Here is a 15,349-nt window from a genome sequence, read left to right as displayed (position 1 = left end):
ATTAATGTGAGTATCCATCCATGAAAAATATGCATGTTTGTATTTCTTGGCAATTGAATTGAAATACCTGTTTAAGACATAATGTATTGAAACGAAAAAATATTAATGTGACTTCCAATAGGAATATAGCTCGCATGGTAATTTTCCACACCTTGAGCATAAAGAATAATATTACTAATATAATCAAGTATTACAACCCAATCTCGAGAATAAATAACAAGTATAAAAGCTTAATATAAATATTGCGTTTGTTTAGACTTGGCCTGACTAAATAGAAAAAATATTGAAATTTAATAATATATATTTACTAAGCACTCAACCTACCAAAGTTTGAAGATATAGAATCACGCAACGCTACCGTCGGCCACAGTGGCCGCATGGTCTGGCGCCATGAGTTTAGATGGGTGATGCTCGTAGACCTCGCCTGGTCAAACCCAAGAGGGATGTCGGCGCCACCATCGATCAAGGTTTTGGGTACCGGGCGAAAAATTTGGTTACCGTCCGGTTCCCGCGTTTCTCCCTACCCCACGAGAAAGCTGCATCCCGAGCAAAAAAATTCAATTTTTTTGAAATTTTTGAATTTCAACAGCGATAGTCTGCTCAAGTACAGATGGAAACTCTTCTAAAACATGTAAGCTACTGTGGTCTGATGGTAAACATGGCCCTCCCGCGACCTCGCATACGTGGAGGACGGACTGGGAGAACTTACCACTGCGCCAACAGCGACTGCCTGAACTAGTTGAGCTCAGTACCTATATATTCCAAGTGTAGCCAAAACGTTGCCATCGATTCAGGAGTAGTTGCTCGATGATCTTAAGGTTAGAAGGCAACGAGAACAATGGCAGTCTTGCCGGAGTCTGGGTGCGGGGGCGGCTAAGTACGAGATGGGTAGGGGAAGCTTCTCATGACTAGGGATAGGGTTCCAACGCTATTTCTCTCGATTGTGCTGGAGTTTCACCCTCCGTACTCTAACAATGAAGGTTTGTATGGTTAAACAGGCCAATGATTTTAAAATACTTTGAAATGACATTTAATGATAACATTCGTAGAAGTCATGAAGCAAAATTAGGATTCCAAGACGCTTTCGTAAATAGTATTTTTGAACCATCAATTTTTTTTACCATGACTTCCAAGAATGTTATTTTATGATGAATTTTTTACAGCAACACAAAACATTTGTCGAATTTTGGCACCCTTGTTTTTCATTTTTTATTTTTTACTAACTTTTTTACTTTTACTATTCATCTGGGAGCATTTGAACTTGGGATCACATACTAAGTGACCAGCAGCGGCACAAACTGTACTGTAGGAGCACTATTAAGGGAGCATCTTACCGTTGAACATAGCAAGAGAAAAAAAGTTGGAAATGGTCTAGAGGTAGAACAGGAATCAGGGAAAGTCCTAGTAGTTTCAGACCTGAGAAATACATTATAAAACTTTTGCTTCTGGTTAGTACTACTACTTACAAACTATATTGTCGACATTCCAAAATGACCAACTCTTTGTACATATGCCAGACATTCAGAGGACATGATTGACGGGATGCGGATGGACCTCTAGAAGCCAAGATACAGGAACTTTGATGAGCCCTACATATACTGCTATTACGTCGCGGGCACCGTGGGTGTGATGAGGCTTCCAGTGACGGGCTTCTCGCCCGAGTCCAAAGCAACGGCTGAGAGTGTCTACGGTGCCGCTCTGGCTGTCGGGCTCACAAACCAGCTCACCAATATACTCAGGGATGTCGGAGAAGAGTAAGCCACCCACTCATTACCACTAAAATGCAACGGTCTTCCCTTTCTCTGAAGAACAATGATGATATGAGTATTAAAATAGGAATGTCTTGAAATTTTGTGTCTTTGGAATATTTCTTTTCCAGTGGCAAAGAAGAAGGATATATCTACGTCAAGACGAGCTCGCGGAGGTGGGGCTCTCCGACAAAGACATCTTCAAAGGAGTCATCACCGACAAGTGGAGGAAATTCATGAAGAGGCAGATCAAGAGGGCAAGGATCGATGTTCTTCGAGGAGGTGGAGCGAGGGGTGACTGAGCGTAGGAAGGAGAGCCGGTGGCTGGTAAGTGCCCTAATGCCACAACTTGAAAGCCAAAAAGAGCTACATATAGAGTTCTCATCGATGTTAATTATTAGTAACAACGAAGGAGCTATGTGTAGTTCAAGACCCGCAAAAAAAAACCTATGTGTCAAGGGGGGTCGCCGCCCCTCATGTATAATCATTGAAAAAAATATATTAGGGGCTCAAATAGAAGAAAGTATCACTTGAGTGATAATATGGTTTTGCATTGCAATTGCAGGTTTGGGCCTCTCTGTTGCTATATCGACAGATCCTCGACGAGATCGAAGCGAACGACTACAACAACTTCACCAAGAGGGCCTGTGTTGGGAAGGCGAAGAAGGTGCTGGCGCTTCCTGTTGCGTACGGGAGATCGCTGCTCTTACCGTATTCACTGAGAAATAACCCGGACCTAGAAGAAACAACAAAGCAAGATGAAGATGGTCAGGATAGGCTAGATAGAAACAAATTGGGTGGTGTCGCGACATCTGCCTTCGAGCTCTTCATCCGGTTAGTTGGATAGTCAATGCGGCGAATCGGCACATTCCTCTGCAATCAATGTTGACATGAAGGGCTGGGGAAGGAAGGGAGAAGAATACTGCAGCAAACCTCGATGGAGACCGAATGTTTACATGTATATTATTATTGCTAGAACATGTGCGTTTGAAGACAGAACAAGATGTATATATATACTCGTTGTCGGTCCTGAATTCGGAAAACAGGTATATTATTCTGTAAGCGTATATATTCGAGCAATACAGTTTGGAATGCAGAACTGAGAAAATATGACGCTGTTTCTAAACTTTAGAAGGACATAGCCCTCAAGGGGAACATTCAATGAATACAGGGGCGATGGGACATAGATCAAGGAGGTTCCTTAGGACTAGCTAGCTAGCAGTCCTCAAGAATAGGTTCTACAGTTACAAAGGAAACACACGTTACATGTACTACATGACAGTCACCTTATTACAACTCAACAGCAACTCTCAAAGCTAACCTCCCTCAGGGAAGTTGCCATTGAAGGAGAGCTAACAACCGAAGCCCACAAGTGCTCGCCTCGGGGCATAGGAGTGTAAAGGCCGACGATCGGAATCAGCTTACCATATCCATGATCATCGCACACCCTGGTCGCCTGCCCTGATTGTACTTGGATTGAGAAGAGGCCTGCAGCAGTGGTCACGAATATGACATTTGCTCCCTCGGTAAAGCCCAACACATGCACCGGACATTTTGCACCCACTGGAGCACCATTTACTAGGGACAAACTTTCCAGGTAGATGATTCGGCCAGGCACCCATCGGGCATCCATCACCTCCCATGACCACAATTGCAGATGCGGATCCAGTTTTTCGACGAGTCCTAGTCCACCGCCCTCCGCCAGCATGAGGTTGCAAGTGGGTTCACCCTTAGAGTTGCAAGAGTCTGGTGTGTCGAACCAAGTCAGTCCATGCCTTGCCAGGTCATACTCCAGGATAAACCCACCACATGTCATGAAGTACAAGAAAGACCTCCCAACAAGCACGCTAGAATAATATGTGAAGTCCACAATGAATTCTTTGTGCATTAAGGTCGGCTCGCCCCAGGCGCCAGTCTCAGATGAGTAGATACATGCCGACGTCTCAGCGTCTTCATCAAAGACGGAGAAGACAAAGACCACGCAGAACGGACCGCCGTGGCAGTCGTGGTGGTTGCACCCGTCCGCTGCGCAGAACACGGCTGCGGTGGTGTTGCCGAACTGGAACGCCACGGGGATAGGTACGCGCTGCTGGGCACCCGTGATTGGCTCCCACACCAGGAATTCCTCAGTACGGTCCTCAGAGAGGAAGAGGGCGCGGCCATGGCGGCAGTCGACGGCCTGCCAGAGCAAGCGGTCAGGGGCGGCGATGCGGTGGCCGGGATGAAGGTAGGGATGGCCTCATCGTGCCAGTCATGGAGAACCCCGAGCGCGGTGGGTGACGGATGGAGATTGTGGAAGCTACGCCGGAACCAGCGTTGGGAGACGGCCTCGCTCCAGGACTTACAGACGAGGGAGGCACGGAGGAGGCTGGCGGGGTCATCGGGCGGGATGCGGAGCAGGATCTCTCCTACGAGCTCGTCCGGGAGGGCTGGCGGCGGTCCTTTTTTTCTCAAATGATACTCCGGCAGCGGTCCTGGTGCCATGGTGGCCGCTAGCTAGGTTTTTCTCTGTTGACCTTGGCGGCTGCTGTTGGCCCAATCTCACGCGTACGGCAATGAGACGTCCTCGCTCCTGCTTGGCAGCTGCTGTTGCTTTTCACGATGTGTCATGTCATGTATATATAATAGCTGAGGCAAGCAAGCTAACCGACCACCACTTGGAATCCTAGTCTAGCTAGGTGAAGGTGATGGCTCTGAAACCAGCAGGGACGGACGAGTGGACAATTGTGAAACAAAGATCTCGATCGATATAAGGCTAGCTGTACGTTGTACGTGTATACGTACGTACGTACGTATGTGGCGCCGATCGAGCGCGCGTGAGTCAAACTTGCGATGTCATGGAATTCGTTTCGGTGTTTTGACCTAAATTAAGGCTTTGTATTGCAAGCCGAGTTGATCGGGGATGTCGGTGCCTCGCTCCATCGAAAACAGTTACGTACGTAGAAATGGTCGCGTGTATATATACTCGTTGCGCAAGTCAACCAATTCACTTCGGAGGCGCCGGAGAGGTGGATGGTGGCCGGAAAGATCCTCCACCGGAACAAACTCCATATCAACACCATCTCCAACGCTCTCCGGCCTGCATGGGGAAACCCTAAGGGCCTGGTGTTTCGCATAGTAGGGGAGAACACGTTCGTCGCGGAGTTCGCAACACGGCGCGACCGTGATCGTGTGTGGGACGGATCCCCATGGCACATCAGCAAAAACGCAGTTGTACTGTCGGATTTCGACGAGTGCATGTGCCCGTCAGAGCTCAAGTTTGACAAATTAAAAGTTTGGCCTCGAGTTGTTAACCTCCCATTCAATCTGCGGAACGACTCACGGTGCAAAGCTATTGCAAAACAGATCGATAAGGAGCCCACTTCAATCCACTTCGATCATGAGCGCGGCTATCTGCGAGCCTGAGTGACTCTGGATGTAGCCAAACCTCTCAGGAGGTGGATTTTGATTGATTCAGCAAGGAGGGGTACCACAGATCCTTTTGACATCCAATATGAAAACATACCCCACTTCTGCTTTTCCTGTGGTCATCTAGGCCACTCTGATCTATTCTGCCCGACGCCTGGCACAAGAGATGAGAACGGAGATCTGCCGTTTGGCAAGGGACTCAGGCCGCCGGAAGAGAAAAAAGGAGATGCATCTTCTGAGAGTTCTTCAAAACTCCAACAGGCAAGATCAAGCAAGAATGATACCAGGAACTCCAGCACTGCAGCAGATGGTGGAGCAGAGGTAACCTCACCCATGAAATGCAAAACTGCACCTAAACGGAAAGGAGGGACTCCCACACAGGTTTATCGCGGAGTGGATCTTCCTCTCCTGACAAACCACACTGCTACAGATAGTGATGGGAAGGATACCACGGAGACGTCTATGCCTCATGAGGGCGAAGGCAAGGAGGAGGATGATGTGGTGACTGAACCGAAAAATAAGAAGCCAACACCAAGCAATTCAGGAACTTCGGCAGAGGCTGCTGGACAGCCCTGCCCGTCCCAATGATCTACCTAAGCTGGAACTGCCGAGGGCTTGGGAACCCCGAGGCAGTTCGCGAGCTTCGCAATGTTGTGAAGCAATAAGGGCCCGTGCTGGTCTTTGTTATGGAGACGAAGATCAAAAGGAGACGTGTTGAGAATTTGAAGCAGACCTTGGGGTTTGCTGGCTGCTTCGTAGTGGACAACGATGGACTCAGTGGGGGCATCGGTCTCTATTGGTCCAAAGATGTTTCTGTCGAGCTCAAGAACTACAGTTCAGCCCACATCGATGTTGTGGCGCGCGATGCCCTTGATAACTCTGCTACATGGAAATTCACTGGCTTCTATGGAGCTCCAAGAGCCGAAAATAGACATCACAGTTGGCGGTTCCTTTGTACCCTACATGGCCTGCCACACTCAGCGTGGTAATGTATGGGTGATTTCAACGAAACCCTTTATGGGAGCGAGCATTTTAGTCGTGTAGCACGACCGGACAGGCAAATGAGAGCTTTTTGCGATGCCACAGACGACTGTGCTCTCCAGGATCTTGGCTGGTCGGGAGTTCCGTACACCTGGGACAACCGGCAACCTGGAGATGCTAATGTTAAAGCCCGGCTGGATCAGGCCTTTGCCAACGAGGAATTCAGACAGAGGTTTGAACACTCTCGTGTGCGCCATGTGTGCTCAGTAGAATCTGAGCACTGCTTTGTGGTGGCTAATCTACGGCGGCAAAACTACAACAACAACTCACATATGCATAAACCCTTTCGCTACGAGAATGTATGGCAGTCCCACAGTGATTATGAGCAACTGGTTTCTGACACTTGGCGTGATCAAGTTCGGCAGCCAGGTTTATATGGCGTAATGGACTCTCTTGAAGCCCTACAGCGTAAACTAGCACCATGGGGTGTCCGTGAGTTTGGGTGCTTGAGAAGAAATGTCAGGCAACTTCAAAAACGGCTTGATAGGCTACGTTGCCAATCTATGGGACGTGGTCCATATGATGAGGAGAAGGTAACCATGTCAAAGCTTAGAGAAGCGCTATGACTGGAGGAGATATGGTTGAAACAATGCTCTCGTGTCCCCTGGCTGCGCAAAGGGGATCGGAATACGGCTTATTTTCACGCGCAAGCAAAGCAACATAAACGCATTAACAAGATTGCAAATCTGCAGCGATCGGATGGCTCGGTTTGCGCCTCGGGAGATGAAGATGAGGAGGAAATTCTTGCTTTCTACCAAGAACTATACACCTCCCAAGATTTTAGCAATAGTGATGATTTGTTATCACATGTACCCAGCCGGGTTACACTGGCCATGAATGACTTGATGTGTAAACCGTATGAAGCCTCGGAGATAACTACTGCAATATTCCAAATGGCGCCGTCGAAGGCGACCGGGGTAGACGAATTCACCGCGGGGTTTTATCAGCGCCACTGGAACTTATTGCAAGATGACATAATTCTGGCAGTGCTTGATTTTCTAAATGGTGGTGAGCTACCAGCTGGACTAAACGACACTTCCATCACGTTAATTCCAAAGGTACGTCATCCACAGAGTATTTCACAATATCGTCCCATTGCATTATGTCCAGTCCTTTACAAAATTGCCGTCAAGGTGATCACCAATCGGCTGAGGCCATGTATGGACGAGATTGTCAGTGAAGAACAAAGTGCTTTCGTCCCGGGTCGTTTGATCACGGACAATGTCCTGGTGGCATATGAAAGTGTTCATACGATGAAAAGACGGAAGAAAGGAAGAAACTATTCGTGCGCCATCAAACTGGACATGATGAAAGCTTACAATCGCGTCGAGTGACATTTTCTTGAGGCCATGCTCTTGAGACTTGGTCTTGCCGGCAACCTGGTAAGACTAATTATGAAATGTGTTACCTCAGTTCGATTCTTTGTTCGAGTTAACAGGGAGTTGCTGCCTTTCTTTACTCCCTCCAGAGGCCTTCGGCAGGGTTGTCCTATATCACCATATATTTTCCTGTTATGTGCCAAAGGATTCTCTTCGCTGCTGAAATACTACAGAAACTACAGTGATCGTGGTATCCGAGTTAGCTTCGGAGCGCCGTGGGTAAGTCACCTTTTATTCGCTGATGATAGTCTGATCTTCATCAAAGTGAGCACTGAGAGTGCATCTCGACTAAATGAGATTCTCAGGATTTATGGAGAGGCTTCCGGGCAATTTGTCAACAGAGCAAAAGGTTCTATTTACTTCAGTCCAAATACGCCAGCTGCTCTCAAAGGAAATCTGAAACAGATCCTAAATGTTCATTCAGAAGCTTTTTCAGAAAGATATGTTGGCCTACCCACTGCTGTCGAAAGAATCATCAGCGGTATATTCGACCACATAGTAGACAGGGCAAGGGATAAGATGCAGGGCTGGTCAGAAAGATTGTTTGCCTGTGCAGGTAGAGAGACCTTGATCAAATCCATCGCTCAGGCAATACCAGCTTTCAGTATGACCTGCTTTCTCCTTGCAAAAAATGTGTGCAAGAACTTGAGCTCGAGTATGGCAAAAATTTTAGTGGGGGAGCTCGCTGGATCGGCGCTCCTTGCACTGGATAGCGTTCCCCTACAGTCCCAAGGGAAGCTGTTTGTGGTAGGACTAGTGTTCCTACCGGCTCTACTGCGTAGGTTGTAGGGGCAAGGAGGAAGTGGGCGCGGCGAGGAGCGGGCGCGCCGGCGGCAGGGCGCCGTCGCGGCTAGAGTTGAGGGCGGCGGCGGCTAGGCTGCGGCGGCTAGGGTTTGCAGCTCCTCTAGGAGCCGGGCAACAAAAGATAATAATAGTCTTTATTGCCTCCTCCAAAAGAGTCTTACAATCTATATTTATATCCTACATAACTTGTAGAAGAATCAATCCTGAGATAACTTGCCTAATCTGAATAAAACTAAGATAACTTACGGGCCTAAGCCTGCCTGTTGGGCTTGCGGCGGCCATAGACCTGGCCGGTCATAACATCTCTCCCCGCCTGCGCAAACAGCTCGTCCTCGAGCTGAAAGTCTGGATAGTGTTGACGGAAATCCTCACGCTGCTCCCAAGTCGCCTCCTCCTCCGGAAGGCCCGCCCACTGAATTAGGATGAACCAGACGCCACGACGGAGCTGAGCCTGCAACACCTTTGCTGGCTCTGGAAGAATGCGACCATCGGCGGTTGGAGGAAGCGTCGGAGGAGCCGCCGGTGGCTCGCCACGGAAATGTTTGAGCAGCCCCACATGGAACACGTCGTGGATGCGGGCGCGGGCGGGAAGCTGAAGACGATAGGCCACCTTCCCAATGCGCTCCACGACAGGGAAGGGCCCGGCGTAGCGAGGGCCAAGCTTGAGCTTTGCGCGCGGGTCCAGTGACTGCGTAGAGCGGTGGAGAAGACGCAGCCACACCCAGTCACCCACTGCGAACTCCGCCTCGCGATGATGATCGTCGTAGTAGTGCTTGGCCGTCTGCTGGGCCTGAAGGAGGCGCTGACGGACCTCAGCCAGCATCTCATCACGGGTGCGGATAAGGTCACCCGCTACTGCTGTCCGAGCCGTCTCCGGGTCGACCGGAAGTATAGGCGGGGGTGGTCGACCATAGACCACCTCAAATGGCGTCGCGCGCAGGGCAGAGTGATAAGAAGTGTTGTAGCAGTACTCCGCCCAAGATAGCCAGTCCACCCAAGCGCGAGGTCGATCACCTGTCACACAACGCAAATACATGGCAATGACCTTGTTAACCACCACAGACTGACCGTCTGTCTGAGGATGGAACGCCGTACTCAGGCGGAGCTGGACACCCGCCATCCTGAAGAGGTCGCGCCAGACATGGCCCGTGAAGACTGGGTCCCGATCACTGACGATCTGTCGGGAACCCGTGTAGACGGACTATGCCGTCGAAGAAAGCCCGAGCCACGGATGCCGCTGTGTACGGATGGCCCAACGCGATGAAGTGGGTGTACTTAGAGAAGCGATCGACCACCGTGAGGATGACTGACTTGCCCCCTACCTTGGGAAGGCCCTCGATGAAGTCCAAGGAGATATCCGCCCAAACCTGAGACGGCACCTCCAAGGGCTGAAGGAGCCCCACCGGTCTCAGGGTCTCTGTCTTGTTGCGCTGGCAAGTCTGACAAGACCGAACCCAGTCGCAGACCAGGGCACGATCGCCAGGGATGTAAAAGTCGGCGCGAAGACGATGGAGGGTTTTCTGCACACCCTCATGGCCCGCCGAGTGAGCGATCTGCAACACCTGGTGATGGAGATCATCATGCGCCAGAACAAAGATCCGGTGTCCATGCGGGAGCAGTCCGTCAGAGAAGCGCCAGGGCTCCTCCAAGTCGCCGACCGCGAGCTGCTGCTGAAGAAGTGCAGCGTCATCGGCCGTCGCAGTGGCGCGTCGAATGTCGGTGAAGAGACCGAACGATGGCCCGGAGCGGATGCACAGGGCCGTCCCGGCGGACGCGTCGGCGGTTGGCGCGAGGTCGGAATCGCGATGGGATAGCGCGTCGGCCACGGTGTTCAGACGGCCCAGCCGATACTCGACGGAGAAGTCGAAGCCGAAGAGCTTGCTGCTCCACCGGTGCTGCGGTACGGTCGACAGCCGTTGATCCAGCAAGAACTTCAGGCTGTAGTGGTCCGTGCGAATGTGGAAGGTCCGCCCCCACAAGTATGGCCGCCAATGACGCACGGCCTGGACGAGGCCAATGAGCTCCCGCTCCTAAGTGGCCAACTTAAGATGGCGCGGAGCAAAAGGCCCGCTGAAGAAGGCGAGGGGCCCATCGCCCTGATGAAGTACGGCGCCGAACCCGGCGCCCGAGGCATCACAGTCCACCACGAACGGACGGTCGAAGTCGGGCATCTGGAGGACAGGGCCCGTCGTGAGGGCCCCCTTGAGGGCCTCGAATGCCGTCGTCGCCTCAGCGTCCCAGGCGAAGGCGTCACGGCGAAGGAACCGCGTGAGGGGCGCCGCGATGAGTCCGAACTCCCGGATAAATTTCCGGTAGTAGCCAGCGAGTCCGAGGAACCCGCGGAGAGCCTGCGGTGAGTGAGGCGTCGGCCAGGCGGAGACGGCCGCCACCTTATCGGCGTCCATAGCCACTCCGTCGACCGAGATGACTTGGCCGAGGTAGGCGACGGTAGGTGTCCCGAACGAGCACTTTGAGCGCTTAAGGTGGAGGTGGTGCGCCCGAAGCTCGTTGAAGACAATGGCGACGTGCTGGAGATGTTCGGCCCAGGTGGTGCTTTAGATAAGAATGTCATCAAAGAAAACCAGCACAAACCGCCGTAAGTAGGGTCGAAGGACGTCGTTCATCAGGGCTTGGAAAGTTGCCGGGGCGTTGGCGAGGCCGAAAGGCATCACCAAGAACTCGAAGTGTCCATGGTGGGTGCGAAACGCCGTCTTGGCGATGTCGTCCGGATGCATGCGCACCTGATGATAGCCCGACCGAAGATCGAGCTTGGTGAAGAAGCATGCCCCATGGAGCTCATCCAAGAGCTCGTCGACCACCGGTATAGGGAACTTGTCCTTGAGCGTGAGTGCATTGAGGGCGCGGTAGTCGATGCAGAAGCGCCATGTGCCGTCGGACTTATGGACGAGAAGCACCGGCACCGTGAAGGGTGACGTGGAGATCCGGATGATGCCTGCGGTGAGCATCAGGGCACACTGGCGCTCCAACTCATCCTTCTGCAGCTGGGGGTAGCGGTAGGGTCGTACCGCCACCGGAGTGGAGCCTGGTACAAGGTGAATATGATGGTCGTACACCCGGGCAGGCGGAAGACCCCGCGGAGCGTCGAAGAGGTCGCTGTGCTTCTCCAGAAGAGAATCCAGCAGGGGGTGCTCAGCCTCCGAGGACGCGGCAGCCAACTGGAGATGTGGCACAGCAGCCGCGGCGCCCCCAATGCCCTCCCACCGGATGCGGCGGCCCTGCCGCCAGAATGTCATCATAAGTGCGTCGAAATCCCATAGGATGGGGCCGAGGGTCCGGAGAAAGTCCACCCCGACGATGAAGTCGAAGCAGCCGAGATCGATCCCTGCACAAGTGATGGAAAAGTGTTCGCCGCCGATGGAGATGGGAACGTCACGGGCTAGCCCATGGCACCGGAGGCGATCACCGTTCGCCACTGTGATCCGCAGGCGCTCCCCGCCCGTCGTCGGGAGGGCTAGCCGACGCATGGTCGATTCGGGCAGAAAGTTGTGTGTGGAGCCCGTATCTAGCACGGCCACCAGGCGCTCGCCATGGATCATCACCGGCAGCAGCATGGTCTGCTCGCCCCGGATGCCGGCCAGGGCGTGAAGGGAGACGACGCACGCCATCGCTGCGGAATCCGCGGCCGCGTCCTCGGGCGCCGCAGGCGGATGTAACGGGTCGGGCGAGTCGTTCTCCTCGGTGTAGTCGACCGTCTCTAAATAAAAGAGGCGGGGGTAGACATGGGTCGGCGTATAGGGCTCATCGCAGTTGAAGTAGAGACCCTGATGGCGACGCTCCTGCTGCTCGGCCGGTGACAGCCGACGGAAGGGCCGTGTGGCAGCCGGGAATGTGGCCGTCGCGGATGGAAGAGGCCGACCCGGGGCTGAGGAAGTCGGTGCTGGCCGACTGGGCTGGCGGCCACTCCGTCTGAGTGGCGGCTGCAGTGCCTGGGCCCGCTGCTCGAAGGCCCGGGCGTAGTACATGGCCGTCTGGAGATTGGGGGGATCCCGGAGCTTGACATCCACGCGGATATGGTCCGGCAGACCGCCCACAAAGAGCTCGGGGCGCTGGGTCGCGGAGACGCCCGGCGCGTGGCATGCCAGGGCCTGGAAGCGATCGGCGTAGTCCTGCACCGTAGATGTGAATGGTAAACGGCCGAGGGCCGCCAGTCGGCTCCCGCGGATAGGGGGCCCAAAACGGAGAAGACAGAGCTCCCGGAAGCGCTCCCACGGTGGCATGCCGCCCTCGTCCTGCTCGAGGGCGTAGTACCAGGTCTGTGCTGCGCCTCGAAGATGATAGGACACGAGCCAGGTACGATCTGAAGCGAGCGTCCGCTGCCCTCGAAAGAACTGTTCGCACTGGTTGAGCCAGTTGAGGGGGTCCTCCGTGCCCTCGTAGGTGGCGAAGTCGAGTTTGGCGAACCGCGGCGGTGTCTTCTGCGGTCCGCCGTGCTGAGCAGGCGCGGGGGCTCGAAAGAGTGAAGCCGGAGGTGCCTGATCGGAGTAGTTCGGGCACTGGCCGGCGGGGCCGGATGGCCCGCCGAACTGCGGAAACGGAGTCGGCTCAACCGGGGTCGTGGTGTAGACCGGTGAAGGCGAAGACCCCGCCGCCCATGCTGGCAGGGGGGACGGGGACGGGGGAAACCGGACCTGATGGATCGGTAACCCGGTAGTCGAGGCCGCGCCCGAGGTGGTCCTGGCTGATGAGGGCGCGGAGAACGGCGGTGGACGCAGGCCCTGGGACGCCGTCGACGGCGGCTGCTGGGCCGGCCATGCGGGGAACGGTGTCTGCTGAACCAGCCAGACGGTGGGCGGCGGCTGCTGCAGCCAGGAGGCGGCCGAGGTGGCCGGCGGCAATGGCCAGAGGGGCGTCGCGGCCGGCGCTGGCCCGGATGCCAATCCCGCCTGGATCGGCCCGAACGGGGGCCCGCCGTACGCGGCCGCGCCCTGGTACGGTCCTGGTGGTGGCGCAAAGGGGCTCGCCCCGCCCCCGTACTGCGGCTGCTGCTATAGGAGAAGACCAGGGGCGGCGATCGGGGCCGATGGCGTTTGAGCATAGGCCCCGGCCCCATATTACTGGTGGAGCTGAAGCCCATGGACGGCGGTGACGAGGTGATGTAGCGTGGCGGCGAGTTGCTTCGGAGACAAGGCGGCCAGCGGCGATGGTGGAGATGCGCCCGGAGACGCCGGTGCAGGTGGTGCCGAGGAGGAGACGGGACACGCCAGCGAGGTCCCGGCGGATGCGGTCGGCGCGGTGATGCTTGGCGCCGTCGTCATGGGCGCGGTGGTGCCGACGGGCAGCGGCGGCGGTGATGGCGGCATCGACATGATCGCAACGTGGTCTCTGAATACCAAATTGGTAGGACCAGGGTTCCTACCGGCTCTACTGCGTAGGTTGTAGGGGCAAGGAGGAAGTGGGCGCGGCGAGGAGCGGGCGCGCCGGCGGCAGGGCGCTGTCGCGGCTAGGGTTGAGGGTGGCGGCGGCTAGGTTGCGGCGGCTAGGGTTTCCAGCTCCTCTAGGAGCCGGGCAACAAAAGATAATAATAGTCTTTATTGCCTCCTCCAAAAGAGTCTTACAATCTATATTTATATCCTAAATAACTTGTAGAAGAATCAATCCTGAGATAACTTGCCTAATCTGAATAAAACTAAGATAATTTGCGGGCCTAAGCCTGCCTGTTGGGCTCTGAAAAATTCTGACTGAAATAACAGCTGAAAAATAGATGTATCAAATGTTCATTGGGCTTTTAATCACACAGAACACATCTGCTTGTCTCAATGTAGAAGTTTTTCCTTCTAAGGAGGTCTCTTGTATTAAGTCTGTCCTGAAGTAGTAACCAGGAGAATAATTTCTATTTGGCCAAAGAGCAAGACTTACATATCCAATGGAAAGCTTTTGGAGCATCAGTATGGTTTCCAATATATTCCAAGTATACTCTTTTGTTGGAATATTTAGTTCCACCCCAGTAAAATTGCCAGGAGACCAATTGGTCCTGGTTGTCTCTCCTATCAATCAATACTCTTAGTTTGTTGCTTTGCTGGACAGCAATGGAAGATTTATTCTATAATCTTGGTCAAACATTCAAGTGGTTGACTCACGGAAAACAATACACCTTATATTCTGGAACGGAGGGAGTATTTCAGTAGCTACAAGATTTGATATAGTGGGATTACACGAATTGGGGAATCAGGGAATGAAGAACAGGCGAGGGAGGTAGGTAGGAGCCGGGTGTCGTGTTGCCGATGTCGTGATCCTCTAGATGCCTTGATCGAGTCATCACTTGGTCTTAAGTAATCGTCACCACTTGGTTCACCCACTCGGGCCCACTTGTCATAGTGTTGGGTCGTCGCTGTCGAACGGGCCTTGGTGCAGGTGGGGTTGCCTTGTCAAGGGTGGTGACATCCCCCTCTTCTTGAGTGGTAGCTGGCCCGCGAGCCGCGGTTGCCGCAAAGCAAGTGTGGAGCTCCAACTTGTCTTCCCATGTATCCGTTGCAGCATCAGAGTTGGACCATCAGAAGCGTACTTGCTTGATTATGGAGCCGTGTCGTTTGCGCCAGTGTGTTTGCAGGATCTCTATAGGAACATTTGGGACGTCAGTACTGGTATGTAGATGAGTGGAACGTGCGTACCAGGAAGGATGGTTGGCGCAGTTGCGACACATGGAAAACTGGATGCACTTGTGTGTGGCCGGCAACTGGAGTTCATAGACACGTCATTGACACGCCGGATGATATGTTGGGGGCCATCGTAGCAGAAAGCAAGCTTGTGGCAGGCACGGGTTGCAACTGAAGTTTGCACATACAATTGTAGCTTCAGAAAGACCGTATCATCAACGTGAAATGTGTGGAAGGTGCGTTTCCTACCAACCTGCTTCTTCATGCATTGTCTGGCACGGTTCAAGTGATGCTGAATTTGTTGCTGCATCACTCAATGTTCCTCAAGCTAGGTCTGGAGGGACGGTATTGTGAT

At 53.4% G+C, this 15,349-nt stretch overlaps 2 pseudogenes; one reads left to right on the top strand and one right to left on the bottom strand.

Moving 5' to 3' along the window:
• The first annotated feature begins 1,530 nt into the window (after positions 1-1,530).
• Positions 1,531-2,595, top strand: LOC123153939 (phytoene synthase 1, chloroplastic-like; annotated as a pseudogene).
• Positions 2,596-3,045: 450 nt separating this feature from the next.
• LOC123153938 (uncharacterized) lies at positions 3,046-4,307 on the bottom strand (annotated as a pseudogene).
• Positions 4,308-15,349: the final 11,042 nt, after the last annotated feature.

This window comes from Triticum aestivum, chromosome 7A (assembly GCF_018294505.1).
Source record: "Triticum aestivum cultivar Chinese Spring chromosome 7A, IWGSC CS RefSeq v2.1, whole genome shotgun sequence".
NCBI classification, from domain to species: Eukaryota; Viridiplantae; Streptophyta; class Magnoliopsida; order Poales; family Poaceae; genus Triticum; species Triticum aestivum.
The sequence above is the reverse complement of the archived record's forward strand: the minus strand, read 5'-3'. Positions and strand labels throughout refer to the sequence as shown.